This window comes from Martes martes, assembly GCF_963455335.1.
Source record: "Martes martes genome assembly, chromosome: 2".
Classification (NCBI taxonomy): domain Eukaryota; kingdom Metazoa; phylum Chordata; class Mammalia; order Carnivora; family Mustelidae; genus Martes; species Martes martes.
The window spans coordinates 121,934,696-121,951,045 of record NC_137889.1 but is presented as its reverse complement, the minus strand read 5'-3'; positions in this window follow the sequence as shown (position 1 = coordinate 121,951,045).

Here is a 16,350-nt window from a genome sequence, read left to right as displayed (position 1 = left end):
ATTGCTGAGCAATATTCCATTGTGTTATGTTACCAGTTCTCTTGATGGATATTGTTTCCAATATTTGCTATTATTATAAGTAAACTGCAGTGAATATTCTTACACAAGTTTTAGGGGGGAGACAAATGTTCTTTCTTTTTGTGGAGATGTCTAAAATGGAATTACTGTACCATAATGGAGGAGCATGCTCAACTTTATAAAAGGCTGCCAATGTATTTTCCAAATAAGATTGCACCCTATTATGCTCAGGAAAACAATGGATGAAAGGTTCAGTTGTTTGGCATACTCTCCAATATATAGTGCTTACTGTTTGTTCATCTTTTAAATTTTAACCATTCTACTGAGTGTGTAGCAATAGCTCTTTATTATTTTAATTTGCATTTCTGATGACTAATGATATTGATCATTTTTTAGGTGCTTACTGACTATTCATATATCTTACTTTTTGAAATAATCTAAGTCTTTTATTCATTTTTATTGTTTTTAGCTATTGATTTGTAGGAATGCTCTTTGTTGGGTACGTGTATTTAGAATATTTCCCCACATTCTATAGACTTTTCCATTTTCTTAATAATATATTCTGAGGGGCGGATGTTTTTAACTATTATAAAATCCAGTTACTTTTTTCTTTAATGTTTAGTAATTTTGAAGTTTTACATAATCATTTGCCTTTTCCATTTATCTTTAAAATCCATCTCAAGCTAATAGTTTGCCTGTTCTAATGAATAAGTCAAGGCTAATGCTTTTTTCCCCATATAATTATCCAGCTGATTCAGCACTTTTTTTTTTTAAAGACTGCCCACTGAATTGCATTGGTGTGTTTGTCAAAGACCATTTGACCTTGTACAGGTGAATCTATTTATGTACTCTCTGTTCTGTTCCATTGATCTATTTGCCTGTCCTGTTACCAATTTCACTCTATCTTTAATAATGTACATTTTAAAAATACAGACTTGTCCAGTGATGCATAGATAAGCTGACACACATATATTCCGCATATGTGTCAAGAGCAAACCACTCTGGGAAGAAATAAAACTAAGAAAGGAGAGAAGCCTGGGTGGCTCAGATGGTTAAACATCTGCCTTTGGCTGGGGTCATGATCCCGGGGTCCTGGAATTGAGTCCCACATTGTGCTCCTTACTCAGCAGGGAGCCTGCTCCTCCCTCTGCCTGCTTTGCCTGCAGCTCTCCGTGCTTCCGCTATCTCTGACAAATAAATAAAAATCTTAAAAAAAAAAAAAAAAGAAAGAAACTAAGAAAGGACACTGTAGTTCATCAAACTTTATGAAGCAAGTAGAAGAAAAGTTACCGAAGAAAGTAAAGCGTACTCAAAAAGTAAGAAAATGCAAAGAAAGTTAAGTTATGAACATGGAAATCAAGAAATGAAAGGGCTATGAGAAGAAAGTTTCCAAAAGGGTCTCATGTTGCAGAAAGCCATACAGGTGGTAATAAATAAATAAACAGTAAATAAATAAATAAATAAAAAGTTATTTGGACAATTACAAGAAGTCACTGATTACCTCAGTGAAGACAGCTTCAAAGGTGATGATGGCATATATTTCTTCAATGGATATTTATTGATTGTGTAGGCATATTGCAAAGTGCTATGAACAAGAAATACTGTCAGCCTTTCTGAAGTTTATGGTCCTGCAAACACACGGAAGTTATATTCCCATTAAGGAAGAAATGGGTAATGTGACAAATAAAAATCCAAAGCACAAAAATTCTTTATAGGGTGGCAATAAAAGAAAGAAGTAGCATTTGGTAGTTTTATGAGAAGATGTTGAGAAAAGGATTTTGTTTGTTTTGGTTTCAAGGCAGGGAATGTTTCCATCAGCTTTTCAGCAAAATGGAAGGTAAGAGTAGAAAAAGAGAGATTGAAAAACAGTCTGGGAAAAGTGGAGTAATGACGGATTAAGCCACATTCAAAAAAATAAAATGAGATTCCCTCAAAAAAGCAAAGGTAAAGATTAAGTTTTAGAAAGAAAGAGGAATATTCATTTCTCAAAAATGCTGATGGAACATAGTGAGGGATGAGCAGAAACAGAAGTAAGAGTGGGAGTATGTAACATCGTTCATGAGTTCTCTGTTCTTGGAGATGGTTTCTGCTGAAAGAATAGAACTAAAGCAAGAGACCTAAAATGAGTGACAAAGGGTTGTAAGGGCTATTATGAGAAGTAATAGAAGGAACTGATTGAACTAACTAAAAAGAATAATAAGGACAGAAAAGACTCACCAGAATTTAGAGATAGTGTATGAAGACGCCATCTTAACGTAAGATGAACCATTTTCTCCAGACTCAGGAAAAAGAAGTGGAAGACATGGTGTGGGGGGAGGTGGTGAGGAAGGGTTGATCCTGGTTTAGTTTTGATAGATGTGTACAGTACAATGGGAAAGGTGGAGAGTTTGATTCTCTGGGGAGCTGTCTGAAGTGATTGCCAGTAAGCTTTAATACAGAAGAAAAGAAAGTTAGGCTGATCACCTGAGTGAGGACAGCAATGATTAAGAAATTGGAAGTTAGAAAAATAAGGAAAAAAGGGATGAGGAATGTAAAGAAGAATCCATGATCCAGCGGTGCGCTGCAGCCAGGTACTTTTCCAGCTAAAGATTGTAAGCACTTTTTCCCAATTCTTCATTCAAGGACATCATGGTGGTGATTTGAAATCAGCCACAGTGGAAGTGTTCATACCATGATAACCAGCAACAACTACAAATCAGCCCCACTCTTCTCTTTTTTTCCCCCCAGAGAGTTGTTAAACAATTACCAGTACACCCCTGCGGTGATCCGATAGTAAAACTTCCTATTTTCTTTTTTCCAGAGGTGATAACAGGAAGTAGGATGTAGTTGGGGGAAGGTAGTTCAGTTTACTATCAAGTTGCTATGTACTTACAATAGTCAACATTTTATTAATAGTGACACAAAAGTCATCTAAGATGAGGTCAGGAGAGGATGGTAGTGAATTAGGAAGAAAAAAGTATTGTGAATATGGAGCAAAGACCACATACTCATTGAATAACACTGAAGATAATGGAGAGAAGATAGCGGGGCTTAGAAAATGTTAAGTTAATAAAAAGTAAAGGATGCTAATAGTTGTCACTGAGAACAATAATTTGGAAGTCGTAATAATGACTTAGAAGTATTAATTGAGCTAGTATAACTGACAGTCCCTAGCAAATGGTAGGCTTTTGATAAATATTTTGTTTTTATTTAAATCCTGCCTAAAGATGTTTTGCCACTAATGAAAACAGCTGAGAAGAGGGATTGTAACTTGGAATCCAAAAAATATTCATTCGACTCAGAAAAGGGTTCTTTCTATCTTTAGTTATAAACTTTTACTATTACTTAGAAAAACTTCCTAACACTTGGAATAAGTTCTTAAATTAGCATCCTCCCTCAAAAAAAAAGCTCAATTTTCAAGCTTATTTCTGTTTTTAGAAATTAGTTGATATTTAGTCATTGATATATTCAATCTAATATTACAAATATTTTAATAATATTTAGGAATTACCTTGTCTGTCCACAGGACTAGTAGTTAAATACAAAAGTAGATGTAAAACTACTAATGTAGTTTAATATTAAACTAATAAGAAATTAAAAATCTAAGCCCTAGGGTCACAAGATTCTCTCTCTGTTTTGTTATTTACTGAAAAAATTCTCCTCCAGTGGTCTGTCTCATGTTAAAATATAATTTATTGAATAATGGGAGAGAATGATTTTGGAATGAATCACAAACCAGATTTACTGATAGAAAAATACATACACATTTTCCCAAATACAATATTAGAATATTAATAAAGTCAATGGGAAAACAAATAAATAAATCCCAGCATATCTTAAATATAAAATAGCTAAAGAAGAGTTCACACACATCCCCACATGAATTACACTTCTTGGACAACAGCTGAAACACCTGGAAAATTAACTTGAAAAGGACATTGATAGGAAATGTTATTTGGAATTTGATCTCAAGAAATCTTGAGAAAATGCACCTGGGAAGGCTTTGTGTACTTTCAACTATCTTATGAAAGTTATATAAATAAAAACTCATTCAACAAAGCACCTATTATAATAATCCAATGTCCATTTGGACTTCTCACAGTCTTCCTGAAGACCTCAGTCCCTTAATAATATTTCCAGTATACCAAGTACATACATATGTGTATCATTAGAATAAAACTGTACTTATTCAGGGCCCACTTCAAAATACTGAAACAAACCCCACAAAATACATCCCCGAACTCTAACTTACATTTAATAAAAGAATGTGCTTTTACACTCTCTCCTTCATATATTAATCTTTTCTCTCTTCACTTCAGGGAATATGAATTCTCAAGCACGGAGGGAAGAGAAATCTCCCATTTTCTCTCCCTGAGCCAAGCTTATGCTCAGGACAAAAAGCAATGAATTGTTGCTCCAGGAAATGTTCAATGGCTCCCAGTTCTGAACTTCCATTTGTAAATTCAGAGTGGCCTAGAAATCTCCCAGTAAGATTTAATAACTGCTTAAACAGCTTTAAAACTTGTTAACAGTGGGACAGTTTGAAGCAGGAGGTAGGGAAGGAAAAAAAAAACTACAGAAGGTCTTGAATTTTTGCCAGTCCCTATACCCAACTGTCTTGCCTTTCTGTCCTTTTGCTCACTGACCAAGAACCCTAATTGCTGAACTTTTTAAGTTTAGCCTGGAGCTGAGAAGTCTTTGTTTCCTTCAGCAGTGGAGTTGTCAGATCTCAACACAAAGGTGTAGTAAGAGTCACCAGACTACAACTTGAAATACAGCTGAGTGCTCTCCACCTTAACTGCACAAGGAAGGTGTACACAGTGCGTTCGTCAGGGACCCGGGGTCTGCAGATTGTTTTAAAAATTAGGTGAAACTTGAAGTCAAAAGTGAAATATCTCTGCCAGGTACTCAATATGCAACCCTGGAGAAGTTCATGTAGACTCCGTGCTTCATCCAAGTGGTATGAGTTTGCACAGCTGAAAATGACTATTGCCTATTAATCTATAGGTCTTGAAAAATCAATTTGGATGCAATTTTGTGCATATAAGTGAGCATAGATGTGTGTTCAGTGGCTATGGATGCTTTTTAACTCTAGTTTTCTTTTTACAAACCAATCTTCTAGATTATCTAATCAAAGACTCATTATTTATAATGCCTCAAACTGACCCTTACACTATTCATATTAATTCAGTTAATTAACACAAGTGATGGTTTGATCAGTAGGACATTACAAATGTTCTTCTTCTTAGAGATTCTAAATTGAGGATAGAAAACAACATCCATATTATCAGGCATAACCATATCTTTTTTTTTTTTTTTATCAACATAGATCCATAATCTGGAAACAAGGAAGGAAAGTTGGTTGTGTCATAAGGTGAACTAAAGAATAGTCCAGGTATCTTAAGTTGGGGACACATCTTTGCCTCAAATATCGATATAACTAAATTAAGTGCATTTTAACCTAAATTTTTCAGAGATTTACATTTATAAAGCAATTAATGTGTTAATGTGGAAATCATTCTACCTTCTCTCTTACTCTTGAATGAATTATTCCTTTATTTAACAAAAATTTAACAAACTATGACATCATGCTATTCACTGGGGATTCTGTGATGAAGAAGATAGAAAAATTTTTGCCCTCATCACCCAAATTCTCTTCTCTAGAGAGTTATCCTTGAGTTCCACAAATACAGTTACCAACTACATATTCAGAATACTTACAGCACTTCGTATCTATCTTTTTTAGTTATTGTCATTATGCACAATCCAAGAACCCCAATACTAAACAGACTTCTCATTACGTGACAAGTACATAATACATATTTATGATATGAAGAATGAGTGAGAATCAAAGCTACTAAGAGTTCAGAACTGTTGAGTTACTCAATAATCATTGAGAATTACCGAGTTTAGAATTTATTCCAAATGTTACAAAGCAAGAATATATGTAAACAAAATATAAGTATATCCTACTACTTGGTTAGTGGGTGGAAACAGCTGTGAACAATATTAGCACAATTTCTGTCTTCACAGAACAAGCAGCTCAGCATGGAGAAGAGACAATGGAAATATGGACTATGATAGATGAAGAAGGACACTGAACCCAGAATTTGGTAATGAGGAGAGACTTCTTAGAGTTCAGCTCTAGGCTGAGATCTGCAAGATTAGTAAGTGTTGGCCAGGCAAAGACTTGAGGAGAAGAGAAGAAAAATTCGAGCAGAGGCCTGCAGGTAAGCCTGTCCTGACCAAAGATTTCAAAATCGTTCAATATAGCTGGAGGTGGTAATTAGTAGTAGTAGATAGTAATGAGGACTTGGTGAGAGAGGGGCTAACACATAAGAATAGCAAAGTGGAGAGATAGAAGGAATGTAAATATGAAACAAGCACAGCAGGCCTAGTAGGTCTAGTTCTGGATGTATTTATTTCTGCTACTATTTGCAGGATTTCATATTACTTGGAAGGAGACAAGAAATTCCAAATTCATTTAAAAATAGTATTTAAACATGGAAAAATTGTTTATAGATATGAAATAACTGAATAAAAACTCCATATATGTCTATCTTGCTTGAAAGTATTTTACCTAGAATTTTCCAGATATAGTCCTAATAAATTGTTAGAATCTAAGGAGTTGATAGGACTATAATGATCATTTAATACAACTGTAGCCCTAATCTATAATCTATATAATCTATGATTATATATTTTGAAACAAATTATGTAATTCCTTGGATAAATTAAATATTTTAAAGGAGTAAAAGGTTATTTGTTATTGTTTTTATTTCTCTTTTCTATCTTTTGGGTCCTCTGTCCTTTATTTGAATTGCTTAAAACCCTGTAAAATTTTTTTCCAAATTGTAAACAAATATACAAATTTCTAGTCGTTCATAGTAATATGTTTAGGGATAAGAGAAACATACATGTTATTAATTGTTGTATTGACTAAAATAAACCATCCAATCTCTCAAAGAGAAAGAATACAAATGAGTTTTTTAGTATATCCTGTAACATAATTTCCTTCTTAACAAACAAAACCCCCAAATTTTGGAAGTTTCATAAGTGTGTGTAATTTCTGTAAACAACTTGGGAAGTATTATTTCAAAATATACCATGTCAATCATATAACTACAACTGCTTTTACCAAATCTTTATATATTCCAACCAAATCAGTGAGAACAAAAAAAAAAAAAAGTGATCATCTAGTAATCGATAGGAAAAGTATATTGTTCAATATATGCAATTTTTTAAAATTCTCATAAATTCCTCAGTTAATAATTCTTTCAGTTACCCAGAAACAAAGAAATGGTATCACAGATGGAGCAACTTTACATTATTTTTTTAAAAACAAGAGGAAAGTTCTGTTGAAATCATAATCTATGTTATGTTGAAATGATCTATTTATAGTTTGGATTCAACATGTAAGTTTTGATTGAGTGCACTTTAACTTTGATATGAATTTAGAAGCTCTAAAGTTCCCCTATTGTATCTCCTTATAAGAGCCTTCATTTAAGCAAAAAGTGACTTTAAAAAAAAAAATCAGAAATGACAATAGAAATGAACATCCATTTTCTCTCATTTTTTTGGGAGAAACATGGAGAAGACATGACCACCAGTTGACCCCATGGAGCTGGACCCGGCAATTGAAGTTATTCACCCTCTCCCCTGTCCTTGGAATGTGCATTCTGCTTGCCTTCCCCACTCCCAAAGTTGCCCCTAGGACAGAGCCTCAAGAGAGTGACATGGTGTTGGGACCATCTAGATGGTACATACAATTAAACCCCACCAAGACCTCTCCATACACTTTGAAGATTCTGGCAGGCCAGTGTGCTACCTACCAATCTGGAATAGCTTGCCTCTTTGGTTTCTCCCTGCCCTCCATGTAGAGGGTTCAGTTTTAGATTATTCCTGGAAAGCTCCTAAGGTTTCAAACTAACGCATTTTGCTCAATATATGAAAATAATAATGAGTTGTTAGAGTTAAAGAACACTAAAGGAAGAGTACGGCAGATTTAAAGTGTGAAGCAAAACTACGGTGGAATAATTTTGAATATACGTTTGAAATTTCTTCATTTAATTTGCTGCCTGATACCAATATAGCACTTGGCTGTTTACATTCTTATTAAAGAAGCATCAGAGATCAATTGAATTATTCACGCATGCATTTATTTAATTTGTTAAGTTAATTTACTCAACAGTCATATTGGGTATGTACTATGTGCAAGCACAACACAAAGCACTGAGAAAACAAAATAGACAACCAGTTTCTGCTGTCAATACGAGACAGATGAATACTGAAAACAGACCGTCACATGGTCAATGTCAATGCTATTTTTATAGGAGAATGAAGCAAACCAAAAGCCATTTTAGAACCTGTCTCTTCAAATTAATATTATATAACAAAGCATGCTTAGTACATGCATTTATATCTTTTTGCTAGAGAACACACAGAATAAAATTTTCCAACGCCCCTCTTAAGACATCATAAACCCCACCATCTCCTCACTTTGAAGTTAAGTCATTCTACTCCACAGATAATAACACAGGAAAAAGGCTGATAGGGAAAGGAGAGGGTGTGGGGCATTGCTTTTTATTAGTTTGTAATGTGATATGTATAATGGTGGCTCGACCAAGGAGTTCTGCCTAACCCTCTCTACAGCTGCTGAAAGGGAGAAAAACCGGTAGAAAGAGGAACAGAGCCAAAAACCATTTCAGCAGTTTTAGTCACACAGTTGGTGGCAGCTCTTCATTATCCCCTACTCCCGCTGCCAAAAGAAATCCCCCCAAAACAAAAAACAGACACAAACTAGTGATGTCATACTATCATGCTACTGTTTTGTTTTGTTTTGTTTAAAGCTTTATTTATTTATTTTAGAGAGAGATTGAGAGCAGAGAGGCAGTGGGAGAGAGAATCCTCAAGCAGACTCCCCGCTGAGCGCAGACTCCAATGCCACTGGATCCCAGGACCTTGATATCAGGACCCACGCAGAAACCAAGAGTCCTCCTCTTTTTTTTTTTTTTTTTAAAAGAAGGATTTTTTTTTTTTTTTTTTTATTTGTTAGAGAGAGAGAGAGCACAGGCAGACAGAGTGGCAGGCAGGGGCAGAAGGAGAAGTAGGTTCCCCGCCGAGAAAGGAGCCGGATATGGGACTCGATCCTGGGACGCTGGGATCATGACCTGAGCCAAAGGCAGCCGCTTAACCAACTGAGCCACCCAGGCGTCCCCCAAGAGTCCTCCTCTTAACAGACTGAGGCACCCAGGGGCCCCATTAGCATGCTACTGTTCATGCTATATTTTTTTCTTTCATTTAACATATGGTAACAGTGTTAATATGTAAATTCCTTATATATTTGAACTCTGACTTATATGTATTAAGGATTTTTATTTCAATGTTAATAAACACATTTTATAATTAAACTTCAAAATCATGGATATTATAATCTAACAAGTCTAATTTAGGAGAAGGACCAATTTGGTCTAGAAACCATTTTACCAGAAAAATTTATTCATAAAGGCAAAACACAAATGCCCAAAAGTTCTAGGAGCCTAGAGGAAGGTCACCTAAACTTGTCTCACAGCTTCAGGGAGAGTTTTTATAAAGGTCACTGTATGAAATAAATCTTGTAAAATCCATAGTAACCAGCTAGGCGTTGTGGTGATAAGATAACCACAGTGGAAGTGTGACTGATGAGACAGGGGCACCAGGCAGATTGACAGAATGAGAAAAGGCACATACATGAGAAAAACCATGGAGTGTGGGTAGCTTTCATTTCCTGCAGATGTAAGAGTAGCCCATGTGAAGCTGAAGCTGTAACAGAGATACGAAACTTTATCCCATAGAGCCAATGCAGAGCCACTGTCAGGCTTTTGCTCTGGAGAGCTCTTTCCAGCAGCTGGGAGGCAGATGGACTCATGGGTCAGGTCAGCAGGCAGAGAGCCCAGTTAGGTGACTGGGAACACTGGCCACTTAAGGAATGACTGAAACTCTTTGAGGATAGTGATAATATGAAAAAGAGGGCTCAAGTTAAAAAAAAATCTAAAAATCTGAATCGCATGGGCAGGGTTTGGAATGGGGGATTGAATACGGGGCAGGGACAAGGTGAGGATAAAGGAAGCTATAAGGAAAATGCCTGGATCTTCACCTGGATTAACTAGGTGAGGGATGATCCCTCCTTAAAAGAATATGGCCTATAGGCAAAGCAAATTTTAGAGAGACTCATAACCCACATAGAGACTTAAACTCAATTTCTCACAATTTTCTGGAGCTAATGAGTTCCTTCTTAGATAAATATATTTTCTAGAGGTAAAGAACTATGCATAAACTTTCTCTCTAAACATTGAAAGGTGATGCCATATTTGCTAAGACTTTAATCCAGGGTCATCACTTCACTTACGTGTTCACACATTAGAATATAAATCTAAAAAAATTGGGGAAAGTTATTTAAACCTGAATGCAAAAGTAGCCAAATAACTATTTCATATAATAATCCAAAAGCTTGACCTATAGAGAATGCTTCACACATGTATATAGGGCAAGCACTCTTTTCTCACTACCAATCACAAATCTTACATAGTTTTTGCTATGGGCTGAGTTCTAAGTGCTTCATCATTTCATTCTCATACAACCTTGTGTAATAGGCAGTGTTTTTTCTTATATTTTACAAAAGAGGAAATGAGGCTGTAAGTCACACCCTAGAAGTGACAGGACTGGGATTGGGACGTTGATGGCCCAGGAACTTCAGTCAGGGAGGTGGGCTGTGGCCCTCAGCAGGTGAGGCACGTGCTCCAATTACACCTCCTTGCTTCATGAGCTTGAAGTCCCAGCCTCCCCTCCTCATCCAGAAGCAACCTTTTGTAGCCACAGACATGGAGACCCACCTCACCACGAGGTTTCCTGGCTAAACTGCTTATAATTCTGGTCTGTTTCTGGGCGATGGAGACTTCATTTTGGGGGGGTATTTTTACTCATGTATTTAATTATTAGTACTAAATACTTTATCTAGCAATCCAATAGGCTTGAAACTAAAAGGAATTATTACCCATGGGCTTATCCTGCCTTTGAGAAAAAGTATCTAACATCTTTCTAACCAAAGTAATACATTTTCACACATTAAAATAAATCATAAATTAAGAAGATTTAAATGTACTTAATTTTATCACACATAATCTTCATATTTTAGAGGATTAGCAAAGACTGCACTTAACAAACTCATCACAATGGCTCAGGAAACACACTTGACGCAAAACCACCAAAGGAATTACAGAACTTCTTTGAGAATCTAAGAAAACAGTGTAGTCATTGGGAACCTAGAGATGTATAAAAGATCTAACTCTATTTGAACGGTAGTACATGACTGGTCTTTACTGGAATTCACAAATAAAAAAGCAAGGAAGGGGATGTTTGTGTGGCTCAGTTAGTTGAGCATCCTACTCTTGATTTTTTGCTCAGGTCATGGTCTCAAGGTCGTGAGATCAAGGCCTGCGTCGGGCTCTGCACTCAGTGGGGAATCTGTGTGAGATTCTCTCTCCAAGTCTCTCAGTCCCTTCCTCTGGCTAGTGCGCTCTCTCTCTCTCTCTAAAGTAAATAAAAAATAAGTAAATAAATAAGGAAGGGTTTCTAAATATGTTTCTTTGTATACATTATTGTTCTTTATAATATAAATGTGCTTATTACTATTTTACATATATTCAGAAACCTTAAAAAATATAAACTAATATTTGTTGAGTACTTACTGTATGACTAGTACATTTCAAAGTACTTATACGTTTTAACTCTCTTAAACCTCAAAAAAATGCATGCAAAAGTATTATTCCCATTTTACAGATGCCCACATATACAATGAAGTTGTTTACATAAGATCTCAGAGCTTGTAAATTAAGGGAATATTTTGAAAATATTTAACTGACATCTTCTTTCTTACAATGTACTTCCATTAATTTAAAAACACAAAGCTATTTTTCCCAGAAGGATAATAGAGTGCAACTTAAACTGGACAACATAACTTATTTGAATAAAGATCATGATATGCGACATGTTATAAGTATGACAGGATCTCTTGTTACTGGAAAAGTTGCTGAAGAAATTTTATGAGAAAGGTTTCTGCTGGAAATCATGATTGAATTTTCTTCAATAAAGAACAGGAACACATGCCCTAAATTTAAGGTAGGACATTGAAACAGAAACTTCTCTAATTATTTTAAGATATATATTCATCACAAACATGAAGTGACAAAATTACAAGGTTGCACAAGCAGCTGACAGTTCTAGGGTGTTTCATCACGTTTGTATTTTGGTGAAATAAAAATCCTATATGTTCTTTTCTTTTTCCCATAAATTGTCTGATGGTGTTTAAGTTATTCATTACAGTCAAATATTTTAAATGTAGTGATGATGGATTTATTTCTGTCCCTCCACAGTGCAGAGACAAATCCAATACTGCTGAACAGAATAGTGTAGTATTAAGCAGAAAGAAAAGCAAAGTGTCTTTTGTTTCCTAATTTAAAAAGTAACTCATGATATTCATTGCTTTCATTAATATCCATAAAATAGAGATTTGTACTTAATTATACATGAAAGCAGGAGAAATGGCACAGCCATTTTGGAAAAGAGCTCAGCAGTTTCATAAACAGTTAAACAGATACCAATGTTTGCCCACACCTATGTATGACTGTTTCACTCAACCAAGAGAAAAGGAAATGTATGTGTGTACAAATTGGTGCCTGAATGATTATAGAAGCTTTATTTGTAGTAACTCTAAACTGGGGAAAGAAGCCCAAAGCCCAAATGTCCATCAACAGATGCATGGATAAACATATTGTGGGATACCCAAACCTGGGAATATTACTTAGCAATAAAAACAAATGAACTACTGACACATGCAGCAATGTGGATAAATCTTAAAAAAATTATTCTAAGTGACAGAAGCCAGACCACCACCTCTAAAAAAAGTGTTCATACTGTATAAATCCACATAGAAAATGTAAACTGACTTACAGTGACAGAAAACAGATTAGTGGTGACCTGGGGGGAGGGGGAAAACAGGGAGGGAAAGGTGGGGGGGATGAAAAGAAAGTACAAGAAAACTTTGGGGAGATGAATATGTTCACAATCTTTGTTTTGATGATTGTGTGTGTGTGTGTGTGTGTGTATGAAAATGCGTCAAGTCATATAATTCAGTAATACAAGTTATATAATTCATAATAGTCTATTTATGTCAATTATACCACAATACAACTTTAATTTTTTTAAATAAATTCAAAAAGAATGACTTTTAAGTCAGTAACTTAAAATCACTTTTAATCAGCTTAACCATGGATCAACAGTATGGAAAGCTATTCACTGGTTATCTTAGAACAGCTATGAGAGTCTAACTGTATTGCATTTACATTTTTTCCCTGAGTGCACTTAACAGATTGTAACAGCTTGATGAAGGTAATCTAAATAATGTTTTCAAATGGGTTTCTTTTATTTGCCATATGAGCGACTAATGCATCGAAGAGCATATTCTTGTTATAATTTCCATGTAGTAAACTTTTTAAAGTGGACACTGGATTTCCACTAATAAAAAAAAGACACGTTTTTTAAATCCATTCCATAGTTAACCTTCTTTGCTATTACATTATCAAATTATTGACTCTTCTTTTCCAGATAGTCAGTGTAAATTACTGTTAATTTCCAGAAATAGCTGAACTGTACTTAAATTATTTTATGTAGGTGTATAGACAGAACGATGGATGACCCTGTTCTCAAATCCTCCAATTCCTAATTGTAGTAGACAAAAGATCGTCCATTATGCCAGCCTGCTGACTATCTCTAACGCCACTGTGGTTCATAGCTGGAAAACATTTATCCCAAGACAGTTTGAGACTTACCTTAAATCTTAGAAACCATGGGCTCCACCTAGTGGCCTCTCCCCCAGTTGGTATTATGGTTTTAAATCTCACATTTAGCTCTTCTGTTCATGGCGTTATTTAAATTGTTTTAGTAAAATTATAAACTAACAACTATGTTCTGTTTAAAAAACAGATAAACTTGTTTTCATCCTTTTTCTAATTATTTAACCTTACTACTATAGTGTTTAATATCATGATTTTATTTGATTCATTCTAAATGGAAAGAAAATGGGATCATTTTTTAATGGTAAGGAAGTGGAGAGATGTATGCAATTGCATTTTTCTAAAACGGGAGTCTATTAACCACTGTGTCTAATCTCCAACATAATGTCAAAGGAAACTAATCTAACGATTCCATGATATAAATTATACAAAGCAATGAGCTCATGATCATGGTTACAAGTTTTCTATAGCTTTTTATTTGCAAACAGTTGCTCTTTGAGACACCTAATATTTTTAATTTGAAAAACTGTAATTACATTGGCTCATATTTAGATTATATAGTTATTTATTAAATGCCAGTTAGGATTCCTGAAATGATCACACCTTTTGCTCACCAGATAAAAGATACTATGAATATGCACATTCCACTTCCACTGGGTCAGACCAATGGGAAAATATGTGTCATCCAATATGTCAGAGAGGGCCTCTAAACATTACAAAACTTCTGAGAAGCATATTTTGAGCCAGGAGCCAGGAACTCACCCTTTGCTCCTTTTATCGGTACTTGAACTTGTTTTACTTCCCTACCTGCTATCCCTTCCACTCATTCACCAACCCACAAGCATGTGCCTATGAATGCACAGGGACACACACACATACACATACACAGAGTTTTCCTAGCTCTTGTGACTACAAATAGAATATACTAAGCTTTTTAACTCATACCAGAGACAGACTGATGAGAAGAACATTTTAGGGTAACCAAGGGTGGAGGCTAGGGCAATCCCTAGAGGATCCTGGAGGATATCCACCTTACGAAATCATTCCTTGTCCATTTTTAGGACTAGGTTGAGGTCGTCTGCCTACAAAGGCTTCCAGGTGGTGGGAGTCATCAGGCTCTTGCCAAGAGGCCTGGGAAGGCAGAGGGTGCTGGCAATCCTCTCTCCCAGAGCCCTGGTGATGCAGCTGTTGCATAAGTTGCACAGCGCCTGCTCACGGGACCACCAAAAACAACAATGATACTGCAACATCAGAGAAAGCCCAGACAATGACGGGATGAGAACAGGGTGAGGACAAATTGTTTTATCTGCATCCCCTATACAGATCGGTGTAATCCCTAGGATATCTCAGATGATCAGTGAAGACTGCACTAAAAAGAAAAGACAGAGCCCTTAGCCCCTGCTTTACCGTCAAGTTGCTATGTAATACTGTGCCGTTATTTTGAGTTAAAACATAAAATGAACATTTATATATCTATATATCTAATACATAAATAGACATATATATATTTAAAATTTTTTCCTTGAATTAGCCTGAGTGTGTTCAAAAAATACACAAAATGTTGATGACCAATAGCTTAGTGGGGCATGCATTTTTCAGAATCAATTCAGGAGCATATTGACTCTCTTTATGGAGAGGAGGACCTCTCCCCCATACCTTTTAGGAAAACCTCTAAGGTTTCAACTGACTCACCACAAAACTTTTTTTTTTTTTTTTTTTTTTTTTTTTTTTTTTTTTTTTTTTTTTTGACAGACAGAGATCACAAGTAGGCAGAGAGGCAGGTAGAGAGAGAGGAGGAAGCAGGCTTCCCGCCGGGCAGAAAGCCTGATGTGGGGCTCTATCCCAGGACCCTGGAATCATGACCTGAGCCGAAGGCAGAGGCTTTAACCCACTGAGCCACCCAGGCGCCCCACCACAAAACTTTTAAATACATTCATAGTCTAGGAAGGAGACAACAGTGCCTATTCTCTTCTCTTCTGCCCTCTTTTATTCAGGATTACAACTAGGAATCAAACGCAAGCAACTCTTCTATGAGCTAAAACCAGAGTGCACAATATAGAACATTTATGTGATGAAGATATTAGGAGTCATATATAAGATGTAATCATATGCACATGTTCGGTGGGACCCACAGGAGCCCTGTGGTTCTTATGGTTAGTGATGATTTCAAAGCACATGGCTTTGAATATGGTTGCTGTGGAGACAAACAAGCAATTTACAGAATCTCAAACCTAGAGGATTAATTTTAATAACTTCCATCAAGAAGCAATATAGCATTATAGCTAATAGCACAGTCCTGGGTGCCAGGTTGCCGGGGTGCAAATCCTCATTCGTCATTTGTCATTAGGTCATTCCATAACAGATTATCTGTATGTCTCTGGGCAAGTTAATTGATTTCCCTCTACCTTAATGTTATTATCTGTAACTCTATAAAACAAAGATAGTAATAGTACAAACATGATTGGTAAGCACATGATTTAAGCGAATCTACCTATGTAACATATATATACACATTACACGCGAA